Below are 12,137 nucleotides of genomic sequence, written 5' to 3' on the forward strand. Positions count from 1 at the left end.
ATTTATTCAAAAACTTTTCACAAACTAAAATCAATCAAACACACACTCTTTTTCTAGAGTTGATCCACATAGACTCTGATTTTTCTCATCACTCGATGAGAAATATGTAGGCACAAGTTTGCAAAACCAAGGTGAGTCCCCTAACCTAAAACTAACTTTTTTTCCATTTTATCCTTTTGTATATGCCCCTCTCTTTGTAAGTAAGTAAAAGCAAGAAATAAATAATTAGGCAAGCATCCCTTAGACAAACAAATTGTTAACCCTAGAACTAGAGGAGGTTCCCGTTGAGTACAACGGAAGTGAGGGGTGCCTAATGTTAGAGCAGAATTTGGTTATGCATTTATACCTTGAATTTTGATGATAACAATGATGTATTTATGTGAGAAAAATTTTGGTACCCTAATGGTTTGTTATTGTGTAGCTTTAACAAACAGTTTTGATTCTGACCATATGATGTGCAACATCATCAGTTTTTGAACTTTGAGTTTCAAATTCGCTTATGCGTTGCAATTAGAAGTTCTGAAAGACGTCAATATTGTTGCTGCAATATTCTTTTTGCTTCTGCGTTATCTCACCCATCCGAAGCTTCAGAGGAGACTCTATACCGCTGTTGCAATGTTCTCTCAATTTCTGCTTCTGGATGTAACTTTGATCAACAAGCTTCTGAAGAATGGGAACCTTCTGAAGTTGTGTTATGTAGCTGAAGATTCTAAAGATCTCAAGACAGACGATTAAAGTTATCAAGGTTCTGACTGAGGTTTCTGAAGACTATAAAGATTCTGAAGACACTGAAGAACTCAAGCCATACTACTGACGATGTCAAGGTTCTGACCCAAGGTTCTGAAGTTTCTGAATCCAGCTTTTTACTTCTTCACTTCATGCTTCAATAATCTTTTATCAAAAGCCAATGAATCTGAAGATAAGATCAAATGGGAATGCGATCAAATAGTACATAATACAAATCAAACAACCTTTCCAATACCTGATTTCATGGGCAAGGACTGTACTATTCATCACACCTGTCACTGAATATGTGGGGGAAATGATAGTATGTGGTATCACTCCTTTCTCATCCAACAGTGGACAGCCGTTCAAGGAGCTTTCCCTATTTTGCCCTCCAACGGTCACATGCTTACACTATATAAGCATGCATTGGAGACTTGAAGAAATTGCTGATCTACACAAATATTTTGACAAGCTAATTTTCATTGTGAAAAACTATCATCTTTTGTATACAGTATTCTTTAAGTATTTATTATTCATTTTTGTAAATCTGCTTTTGAAGAAGCATCTTGTAACACATAAACTTGTATTCAAGCTATTTGTTTGATTCCTTAAGGAGGTTATCCTTGAGAAGACAAAGAAAGTTGTTCTTTGTGAGTCCTTGAGGGACTAAGTTTTAATTGGATTCTTGAGAAGACAAAGAAGGGTATTCTTTGTGTTTATTATAATATGTTGATTATAGTAGATTAAATCCTTGTGTCTAAGGCAAATCACCTTGGCAGGTGGACTGGATTAGCTTTGAGTTTCAAGCGAACCAGGATAAAAATCATTGTGTTTTTATCTCTTCATTATTTAACCTGTTAGTGGTGTTTTTGTTTTGGAAAAAGCTTTTGCTTATAAATCCCATTTCAAACCCCCCTTTGTCTTGTGTTTTTCACACCTTCAGTTGGTATCAAAGCTCTGGTTCTGATTATGATAAAAACGTTTTTATCAACACTTCACAGTGTTCAATACCGATCCAATTGTGTGAGAAATAATGGTTGCTGCTAACATTGTTAACAATAATGATAGAGATCATTATATTGTTAAACCGCTTATTTTTTATGGTGAAAAATTTGATACTGGAAATACAAAATAGAAAGTTTCTTTCTTGGTTATGATGATGATCTCTAAGATCTCGTAGTTGATAGCTATGTTCACCTGGTAAATGTTGAAGGAAATATTTTAGAAAGAAGTGTTATGTATTATCAACAAAAGAAAGACTTCAAAAATCATCATAAGACCAGAACCATTTTGCTCAATTCTATCTCTTATACGAAGTATGAGAAGATAATAAACAGAGATTCTGCCAAATCTATTTTTGACTCTCTGAGAATGACTCATGAGGGAAAAGCTCAAGTAAAGGAAACAAAGGCCTTGGCCTTAATCCAGAAATATGAGGCTTTCAAAATGGAAGATGGTGAAAATGTTGAAACCATGTTCTCAAGGTTTCATATGCTTGTTGCAGGACTTAAGGTTCTGGAAAAAGGGTATTCTACAACTGACCATTTCAAGAAAATTATCAAAAGTCTTCCCAAAAAATGGAGACCTATGGTAACTGCATTAGAGCTGGCTAAGGATCTCAACAACATCAGTCTTGAAGAACTTTTTAGTTCTTTAAGAAGTCATGAGATTGAGCTAGAAGAAGATGAACCTCGGAAGAGAGGTAAATCTGTAGCTCTAAAATCCAAGCCTGGGAATACTGGAGCATATCAAGCTGAGGAAGAATCAGAAGGATCTGATGAAGACTCAGAAGATGATGATAAGTTATCTCTAATCTCAAGGAGAGTCAACAGACTCTGGAAACACAGGAAAAATGGTCAAGGGAAATTCAAAGGAGTCAGAAGGACTGCTGGTCGTTTCGAATCCTCATCGTTAAAAGAAGCAAACTTCTGGAAAAGAAGTTATCTGTTTCGAGTGCAAGGAGCCAGACCATTACAAGAATGATTGTCCCAAGCTGAAGAAGGACAGAAGCCCCAAGAAGAACTTCTTCAAAGTCAAGAAGGGGATGATAACTACCTGGAATAACTCAAAATCTGAAGAAGAATATTCTGACGAAAAAAAAGCTAATGTTGCACAGATGGCAACTACTGAGGATCCCATAAGCTCTGAGGAACCCGAAGAAAAGGTTTTATCAGAATCAAAATCCTACTCTGATTCTGAAGAGGTATTCTCTAATATATTTCATTATGATATTGAAATTTGTCTTTCTGAAATGCTGGAAAAGTACCAGAGTCTTCAAAGCAAATGCAAGGACCTTAAACAAGTCCAAGTAACTGCTTCTGAAACTTAGAGAGAACTTAAGAATGATATTTCCTCTCTAAATGAAAAAGTATTTTCTTTAGAAAGTAATAACTCTTCTTTGAAGAGCAAAATTTTAAAACTAGAGGAGGAAATAACTTCAAAAGTTTCTGGTACTGATTGCATCATCATATATGATAGAGCATTCCAGTACTTACTAGCTAAAAGCATATATAGAAGCAAAATGGATTCCTTGATCTATGGAGTTAGTATAAATGGCAATAAAGGTTTGGATTATACAGAAACTACAAAACCTAACGAAAGTCAGAAGGTCAAACCAAAACCTCTTTATGTGCATTTCGTGCCTGCTAGCACTGAGTCTGATATTTCTGCACAGACACATAATCATACTAAGGGTAGGAACTCCGTCCTGAAACCTAAGCATCATGCACAAATCTCTAATTATTATCCTTATGCTAAAAGACCCAAAGTTGTGAGAAACTCTGGGAAAAATAACAAAAAAGGGCCCAGAAAGTGGGTACCTAAGGATAAAATCATTTTTGTTGCATACATCCTTAACAGCTCAGTTGACACACCAATCATGGTACCTGGACAGTGGATGCTTGTGACATATGATAGGCAGAAGTTCTATGTTCCAAGATTTGGAACTAAAGCCTGGAGGCTTTGTTGGTTTCAGAGGAAACCAGAAAGGAAAGATCATTGGCTCTGGAACTATTGGTAACGGTAAACTTCCTTCTATTACTAATGTTATTTTAGTTGATGGTATAATGCATAATCTTTTGTCCATCATCCAACTTAGTGACAATGGTTATGATATCATCTTTAATCAAAAGTCTTGTAAGGTTGTTAATCAGAAAGATGGAACAATCCTTTTTAATGGAAATAGGAAAAACAACATTTATAAATTAGACTTTCTGATCTTGAAGATCAAAATGTAAAATGTCTAATGTCTGTTAATGAAGAGAAATGGGTATGGCATAGACGTTTGGGTCATGTTAGCATGAGAAGGATTTTGCAGGTAAATAAGCTTGAATTAGTCAGAGGTCTACCCAAACTGAAGTTCGCTTCAGATGCTCTTGTGAAGCATGTCAAAAGGCAAGTTTTCTAAAACATCTTTCAAAGCTAAAATGGTTGTTTCTACCTCTAGACCATTAGAACTTCTACATATTGATTTGTTTGTACCAATAAAAATTGGGTCTATCAATGGAAAGAAGTATGTCTTAGTCATTGTTGATGACTACAGTCGTTGGACATGGGTAAAGTTCTTGAAACACAAGGATAGGTCACACTCTGTGTTCTCAACCTTCTGCTCACCATTGCAAACAGAAATTAATTACAAAATAGTCAAATCAGAAGTGATCGTGGTGGCAAATTTGAAAAATAAACTTTTCGAAAATATTTTTTATTTAAATGGTATTTCCCATGATTTCTCCTACCCTAAAACTCCACAGCAAAATGGATTGTAGAAAGGAGTAATATGACTTTACAAGAAATGGCTCACACCATGATCCAAGAAACTAATATGGCTAAGCATTTCTAGACAGAAGCTATTAACACATTGCGTTATATTTAGAACAGGATTTCTATCCGACCTATTATGGGTAAGACAATTGTGGAAGAACAGAAAGCCCAACATTTCTTACTTTCATCCTTTTAGATGTGAATGCTTTATGTTAAACACTAAAGAGGATCTTAGCAATTTTAACTCTAAGGCACATAAGTGTTTACTGTTAGGATATTCTGAATACTCTAAAGGCTACAAAATCTTTAATACAGAAACATGAGTTGTTGAGGAATCAATTCATGTTAGATTCAATGATAAGCTTGACCCTTACAAGTCAAAGCTAGTTGAGAAATTTGCAGATCTAAAGATCAATCTTTCAGAATCCAAAGAAATTGTCTCTGAAGAAAAAGACACAGAGGGAAAGGATAAAGAGTATGAGGAAATGACTCAACCAGAAGCAATCATTGATCCAACTCATCAGAAGAAGAGTAGATTAATATCTTCTCATTCTGAAGAACTAATTATGGAAGACAAGAACGCTCCAGTCAGAATTAGATCTTCATTCAGACCCACTAAAGAAACTCTTTTATGTGTGGTGTCTCTGATAGAACCAACCTCCATTGATGAAGCTCTTCTAGATAATGAATGGATTCTGACCATGCAAGATAAACTGAATCAATTCACCAGGAACAATGTTTGGGATCTTGTTCAGAAACCAAAAGGCTTCCATGTCATTGAAACCAAATGGGTTTTCAGAAACAAGCTGAATGAGAAATGCGAAGTTGTTAGAAACAAAGCTCGATAGGTAGCATAAGGTTATAATCAGCAAGAAGGTATAGACTATACATAAACCTTTGCTCCAGTTTCCAGGTTAGAGTCTATTCGTCTTTTAATTTCTTTTGTAGTCAATCATAACATCATACTTTATCAGATGGATGTCAAGAGTACATTCTTGAATGGTTATATTTCTGAATAAGTTTATGTGCATCAACCTCCTGGTTTCAAAAGTTCTCAAAATAATGACTTTGTTTTGAAATTGAAAAATTCTATGTACGGTTTAAAGCAAGCTCCAAGAGCTTTGTATGATAGACTAAGCAACTTTTTGTTGGAAAATAATTTTACCAGAGGAAAAGTGGACACAACTCTCTTTTGCAAAACCTTCAAAAATGACATTCCGGTTGTGCAAATATATGTTGATGATATTATTTTTGGTTCTGCTAATGCATCGTTGTGCAAGGATTTTGTTAAGTCTATGCAAGCAAAATTTAAAATGAGTCTGATGGGAGAACTGAAGTTCTTTCTGGGAATTCAAATTGATTAAAGACCAGAAGGCACGTATATTCATCAAAGTAAATATACAAAGGAACTTATGAAGAAATTCAACTTATTAGAGTGTAACCTAACAAAGACTCCAATGCATCCTACATGCATTCTGGAAAAAGAAAAGGTGAGCAGTAAGTTAAATCAGAAGCTTTTCAGAGGTATGATAGGTTCTCTTCTATATCTAACAGCTTCTAGACCTGATATCTTATTTAGTGTCTACTTATGTGCTCACTTCCAATCAGATCCTAGTGAAACTCACTTAACTGTTGTTAAGAGAATCTTTAGGTATCTTAAAGGTGCTACTAATCTTGGTTTATTTTATAGAAAATCAAGTGAGTATATATTAGTAGGCTATTATGATGCTGACTGTGTTGGAGGCAGAATTGAAAGAAAAAGTACTTCTGGAAGTTTCCAATTTCTGGGAGACAACTGCGCTATCAACAACTGAAGCTGAATATATCGCAGCTTCTAGATGCAGCACTCAAATACTCTAGATGAAGAATCAGTTAGAAGATTATCAGATATCTGATAGTAACATTCATATTCTCTGTGATAATACTTCTGCTATCTGTTTGTATAAGAATCTTATCTTGTATTCTAGGGCTAAGCATATTGAAATAAAACATCACTTTTTACGTGACTATGTTCAGAAGGGAATTTTCCACTTAAAATTTGTTGATACAAACCATCAATGGGCTGATATCTTTACCAAACCCCTTGCTGAAGATATATTCATATTTATTCTGGAAAACCTACTTATGAAACCATGTCCAGAATGAAAAGATGTTATTCAAAATGTAAAGTCTCTAGAATTCTAGGTAAGATTTTGAGATTATTTTACTTTTTGACTTTGAACTTGAAGCTTTCTGAAGTAAGGAAGTTTTCATGAATCAAAAAGATTCTGATCATAAGCAATCTTATCAATTTGTGTTCCTGATTCTGAACAGTTGTTGCATTTAATGGTTGTCTAGTCGTTTAATTTCGTGTGGTTCTTAGTGGAGACAGTTATCCCACTTTTTGAGCATGCGTGATTAAAGCGTGACACATTGGGTTTAACAATTCTTTGAATTAGGTATAAACCTTTACACTTCCCCCTCATGACTATGCACACCTTTTTGTCATCATTGCAAAAAAATTCTATTTAAACTCACATCACTCACATTTTCACACTACGCGCACATTTATCCTACACTTTCAAGTTTTTCAAACTTCAAACTCTCTCTCTCTCTCTCTCAATTGTTCTTCATCTTAATCCTCTCTCACTCAAATGGCTGAACGACAATCTTTAATGGCTCAACAATCTTCAAAAACTTTTGAACAACAACAACATATTGAACGTAACGTACTGGAAGGGATTCCTGAACTTACTTTCCACACTTCAGTCAATGAACTCACAGTGCTCTGTGAAACTATCATGGATTTTAAAAACCTGAAGGAGAATGGTTTTTATTTCACATAAACCCTGAATGTTCAAGGATGGAACAAGTTTTTCGAGAGACTCACAGGTCCAATTTATCCTGGGTTAGTCAAACAATTTTGGGTTCATGCCACTGCGAAAAGGGAAACAATTACCTCCTATGTCATGACTAGGAAAATTTTCATCATTGAGAAGTCCATTGTGGACCTTATTGGTCATGATGGCAAAGGTAAACGAGTTCACAGTGCAACCATAACAGCTAAGAGGGACGCTGATATCTCTCCAGTCATCTCCAAATAAGGTACCAACTTTGCTGATGAAAAGGGTCCCAGTGCCAAAGATTTAACCAACAATTTGAGGGCATGATTCAAGATTATACCGGGGTGTATCAATCACATGCCAAGTACCAACAGTTCTGACTACATCAACACATGTCAGAAGATTATGCTGTTCCTTTTGGAGAAGGGAGTTAAGCTGAGATTGCCATCACTTTTGTTAAAATTCATTAGGGATTCTATCAGAGAATCCAGAACTGGTGGCTCCTGTAAGACCCCAATTTTGACCCTAAGATCCCTCATGCACTTTCATCATAAGCATTAACATTGGGATCACACCTTGGCATCCTCCTTACCCCTCCTTCATTGGGTTTGTTTTGGGAGAGATCACCAAGAACTTTGTGATTGTATCATACTTATATATCATCATCTTACTAATCAAAATACCAAAAATATGTCTTTGCATTTGCCTAACTTTTTTTGTAGGTAGGGCATGATCTCCATTAATCTATCAAGTTCATATCTAGGGTTTGAGACCCTCATGACAAAGAGCACAACCATGAATTGATACAAGAATGGTTATGAGAATCATATATGAGTCCCAATGATTTCTACATGTTATATTGATCAAGTTTTCTTCAAGAGTTTGAGGGTGATATGCCTTGGAAACCCTAGTTTGACTGGGTATCTTGAGTAACTTCTCCAACAAGCTATCTCACCAATTGATCAAATTTCTCAAGGGGCACTTCAAAATTCATCATCTTATGCATATATGATCTACCATGAGCCTAGGAAGTCAAGAGAATTGAAGGTTAGCAAGTTGGTTGATGGTAGTTGGCCAGATGAATTCATCTGATCAAAACTGGGTCTCCCTAGACCCTATCTCCTACAATTTTCACCATATAAAAATGATTCCAATATAAAAATTACTCTAAATGACCTTCCAAACAACTTTCATATTGAGACCTAGATCTAGTTTTGCTTGGAAAATCATTTTCTATGTTGAAACATTATAGGTCATTTTGTCTAAACCCTAATTTGAAGGTCAACTTACCAAGGCCATAACTTGCTCAATTTTTATAAGATGAAATATTTCCAAGTTGCACAATAAAATTCAAGATGTCTACTTCAACTTTTATGTTTGGAGTGAGAGCTAATTCAACTTTTATGAGCATGTGATATGAGGCTACATTATAGGTCACTTTTAACCTATACCATTGAACAAGTGATTTTTCCAAACTTCAAAAATGCATAACTCTATCATTTCAAATCCAAATGACATGAAATTTGTAACCATTTTTAAGGTCTTTGAAAGAGCTACAACTTTTGTGAAGACACGTTTCTCATTTGAAGCTCACATAAAATGTTAAGCAAGGTGGAATATTGAGATATAAGGCTTGACACTTAGAAAAAAATTCAACATGTTGAAATTTCCAAACTTCCACCTCAAAAGTCATCATGATACAAGATTCAAATGGAAAAATGTTAAACATGAAAGTTGTTCCTCTTTATCTAACCTTTCCAAAAAATCCAAGTTCATCCATTTTGGACAAGAATTGCTAGGTCTGTGCATGGCATGAACATGGTATCATCATTTGGCAAAGATCAAACTTCAAATCTTCACACACACTTGCCTTGCAATCCAAGTTGATTCCAGACTCTCTCACACTCATTTGTGGACCTAAAGCAATGATCTCATGGGCCTGTGCACGCCCATGCACCCATGCATCATCAATTTCCAATTTTGGAAAGTGATTTGGAAGGTGCAATTATCACTTGATTCAGCTATAAATAGAGCCCCTTATGCTCAGAACTGAACACACATTCGCGCCAGCTTTGACCCTAAACCCCTAACCCTTCCATTTGAGAGGATAAACCTGAGAATTTCATCTTGAAATTGAGTTTGAATCTCACTGTTTTGAGATTCAAAACTCCAGGGATCCAAGACCTTTTGTGCATTTGATTCTACTCCTGCAAGCATTCTGAGTGAGATCAAGCACGAGCCAAGGCAAGAACAGTTGAATCCACACCTGCATTGAAGGTATTTTCTAGAAAATTTCATCTCTTCGATTCTCTCTCAATCTTGCTCAATTCTCTTGATTCTTTGGTTGTCTGAAGTCCTATCAATGTAGGCAAGAAGATTGAGTTGCTTAGAGGTCAAATCGAAGCAACTCAGTTGACATACCTCAAATTTCAACTCCTCATATCTTTCTATATGTGAGGAGTTAGTTAAAATTGACGTGATATTCGTGATCTACACCATTTTTCCTTTCAGATCATGTCCTCCTTTTTCATTTATGATGTGGTGATGAATGGACCAGTCCGGCCAAGGTCGCCTGAGAAGACGATCAGCGCTTTGCTCCGACAATGATGTGGCGTGGTCCTGAGCCATTAGATGAGTTCAATTTGTTTTAATCATGAGCGTACGTTTTAATTACCAAGCGTGAGAGTGTTTGACTCAGGCGCCCCATGGAACGCGCGTTGGTGGCCACTTGATCTGCCACCTCAATTAATGAGGGAGATCAAGTGGTCCACGTTTTTTTTTATTATTTGAATTTAATTTTAATTGCTTTATTTTCATTAATTCATATTAATTTTAATATTGATCCAAAAAATATGAGAGTTTCACAAAAAAAATTCAAATATTTTCCTCTTTCATATTCTAAATTAAAATTATTTTTTGGATCATTATTAATATTTTTCATGATTTAATTGATTTTTCATTTGTTTTTAATTGTTTAAAAATACTTTTAAGTCTTTTAAAATTCTGAAAAATTTTCTCCAAGGTCCTTTGACCTTGTTTGACCTATGATAAATCTCATGGCCATTTATTTGGTGTTTTGATGAGATTTTAGGAATTTGACAAACCATATTTAATTTAAATGCATTATTTTAGTATTTTTAATTGGAATAAATGCCAAATAATTTTGTTGACCAATTATGATGACTTATTGGTGTTTGACTCTTGTTGTTGGGCTTTGGTCAAGGTTGATTTGACTTTGTCAAATTAATATCATTGGATTTAGGGGATTGGTGGAATGTACATTCCATCTCCCAAAATGAATGAATGATATTAATTTGGTAAAAGTCCTCCTTTGATCAATTTGAGATTTCATCTATTCCCCTCCCTCTTCATCTCATTCCCCTTCTTTATGCATTCATCTAATTTGGTCTATGATATCTCAAAGTCCTAAAGCTAGTTGATTGAAAAATTAACATGAGTATGGATGAGATTATGCCACACCTTTTGCATATTCTTTTTGTGTGTGGTATGTTTCATGAGCATAGTTCATAATACTATGTCTCTAACATGCATTAACACCAAAATTCTATTGCCCGACCTCAAATAGTTTTGACTTCTACATAAGTCCAATTAGGATTGCTTAACATAGCGCTAAATTTGTGACATAAAAGGCATAGCATTCTAGTTAGTGGATTGTAAGTCTCCCCTCTTTCATGGTATTGTGTGGAAACTTGACCTTTTTTCCTTCCTTTGGAAGATGTCTTGGTTCAAGGATCCATGCTTGTGATAAGTGGGTTGAGTATTCTCCAAAGAATGTCTAAGAATGAAAAGCAAAAAGCAAAACAATACTAACTTCTAACCTATTAACAACTAACTTTTAATTTCAAGCCATTTACTTTAATGTCATTTAATTCTAGCTTTTATACATTTGCCATTGTTCATATCATTCTAATTGTTTATGTTAATGCAATTTTCACTTTGTCCATTTGGACCATATTGTGTGATATATTTTGTTTGTTTATACTTTGTTTGTTGGTGTGGTCTTTGACCATTAATGTACATAATAACAACAAAAACCCTAAAAAACTTTTGTGTGGACTGTTGGCTTGATCTTGGACAAATGGACTTAGAATTTAGGCAACATTCCTATGCTAAAGGACTTGGCCAATGCCAACTTATTGAGAAACCAAGTGCTTGCAATTTGAAACTTCATCTAATACATCATTCAAGATCTCTCTGAGTTCATCTGCAACATGATCATTGTGAAGCTATTATTTTGAATCTGTGACTTGTGAAATTCATCTGTTACATGGACTACCTTGAAAAAGATCATGGAATGGATAAGCTTGGATGTGGCCATCTTTATTTGAGGCCTTTCTCTTCAAGATAAAATAATTATGCATTTGTGTGTTGCTTGATTCTAAAAGTCCAAGGGAATTCTGGGTTTCTATTGACATTCTTGTCTATTGGATTGCTACCCATTTGGTCAGATCTTTTCAACTCTAAACTTTTAATTTTGTACATAGGATTAGTCTCTTCATCTTCTCCCCATTTATTTAATTTCAAAATATCTCCCTCGTTTTTCAAAACCTTCTTTGATTGAACTTATTTTTTTCTAAACCTTGACCACTTTTGAAAAAAAGATAGAAACTTTGGCCTTATGCCATTGCATTTTCAAACTTCTTTTCTAAATCAAACTTGTAAATAGAATTAACTATACTTGACTTAAAATTTCAAAAAGCCAAAAAGAACTAACTCATTCAAACCATTTTTAGGCCTTTGTGCCTTTCAAATTTAATTTTTATTAAAAGTAATGCACCCACTTTGAAATTTGTATCACGAACTACGAGG

This window comes from Lathyrus oleraceus, chromosome 6, assembly GCF_024323335.1.
Source record: "Lathyrus oleraceus cultivar Zhongwan6 chromosome 6, CAAS_Psat_ZW6_1.0, whole genome shotgun sequence".
Classification (NCBI taxonomy): domain Eukaryota; kingdom Viridiplantae; phylum Streptophyta; class Magnoliopsida; order Fabales; family Fabaceae; genus Lathyrus; species Lathyrus oleraceus.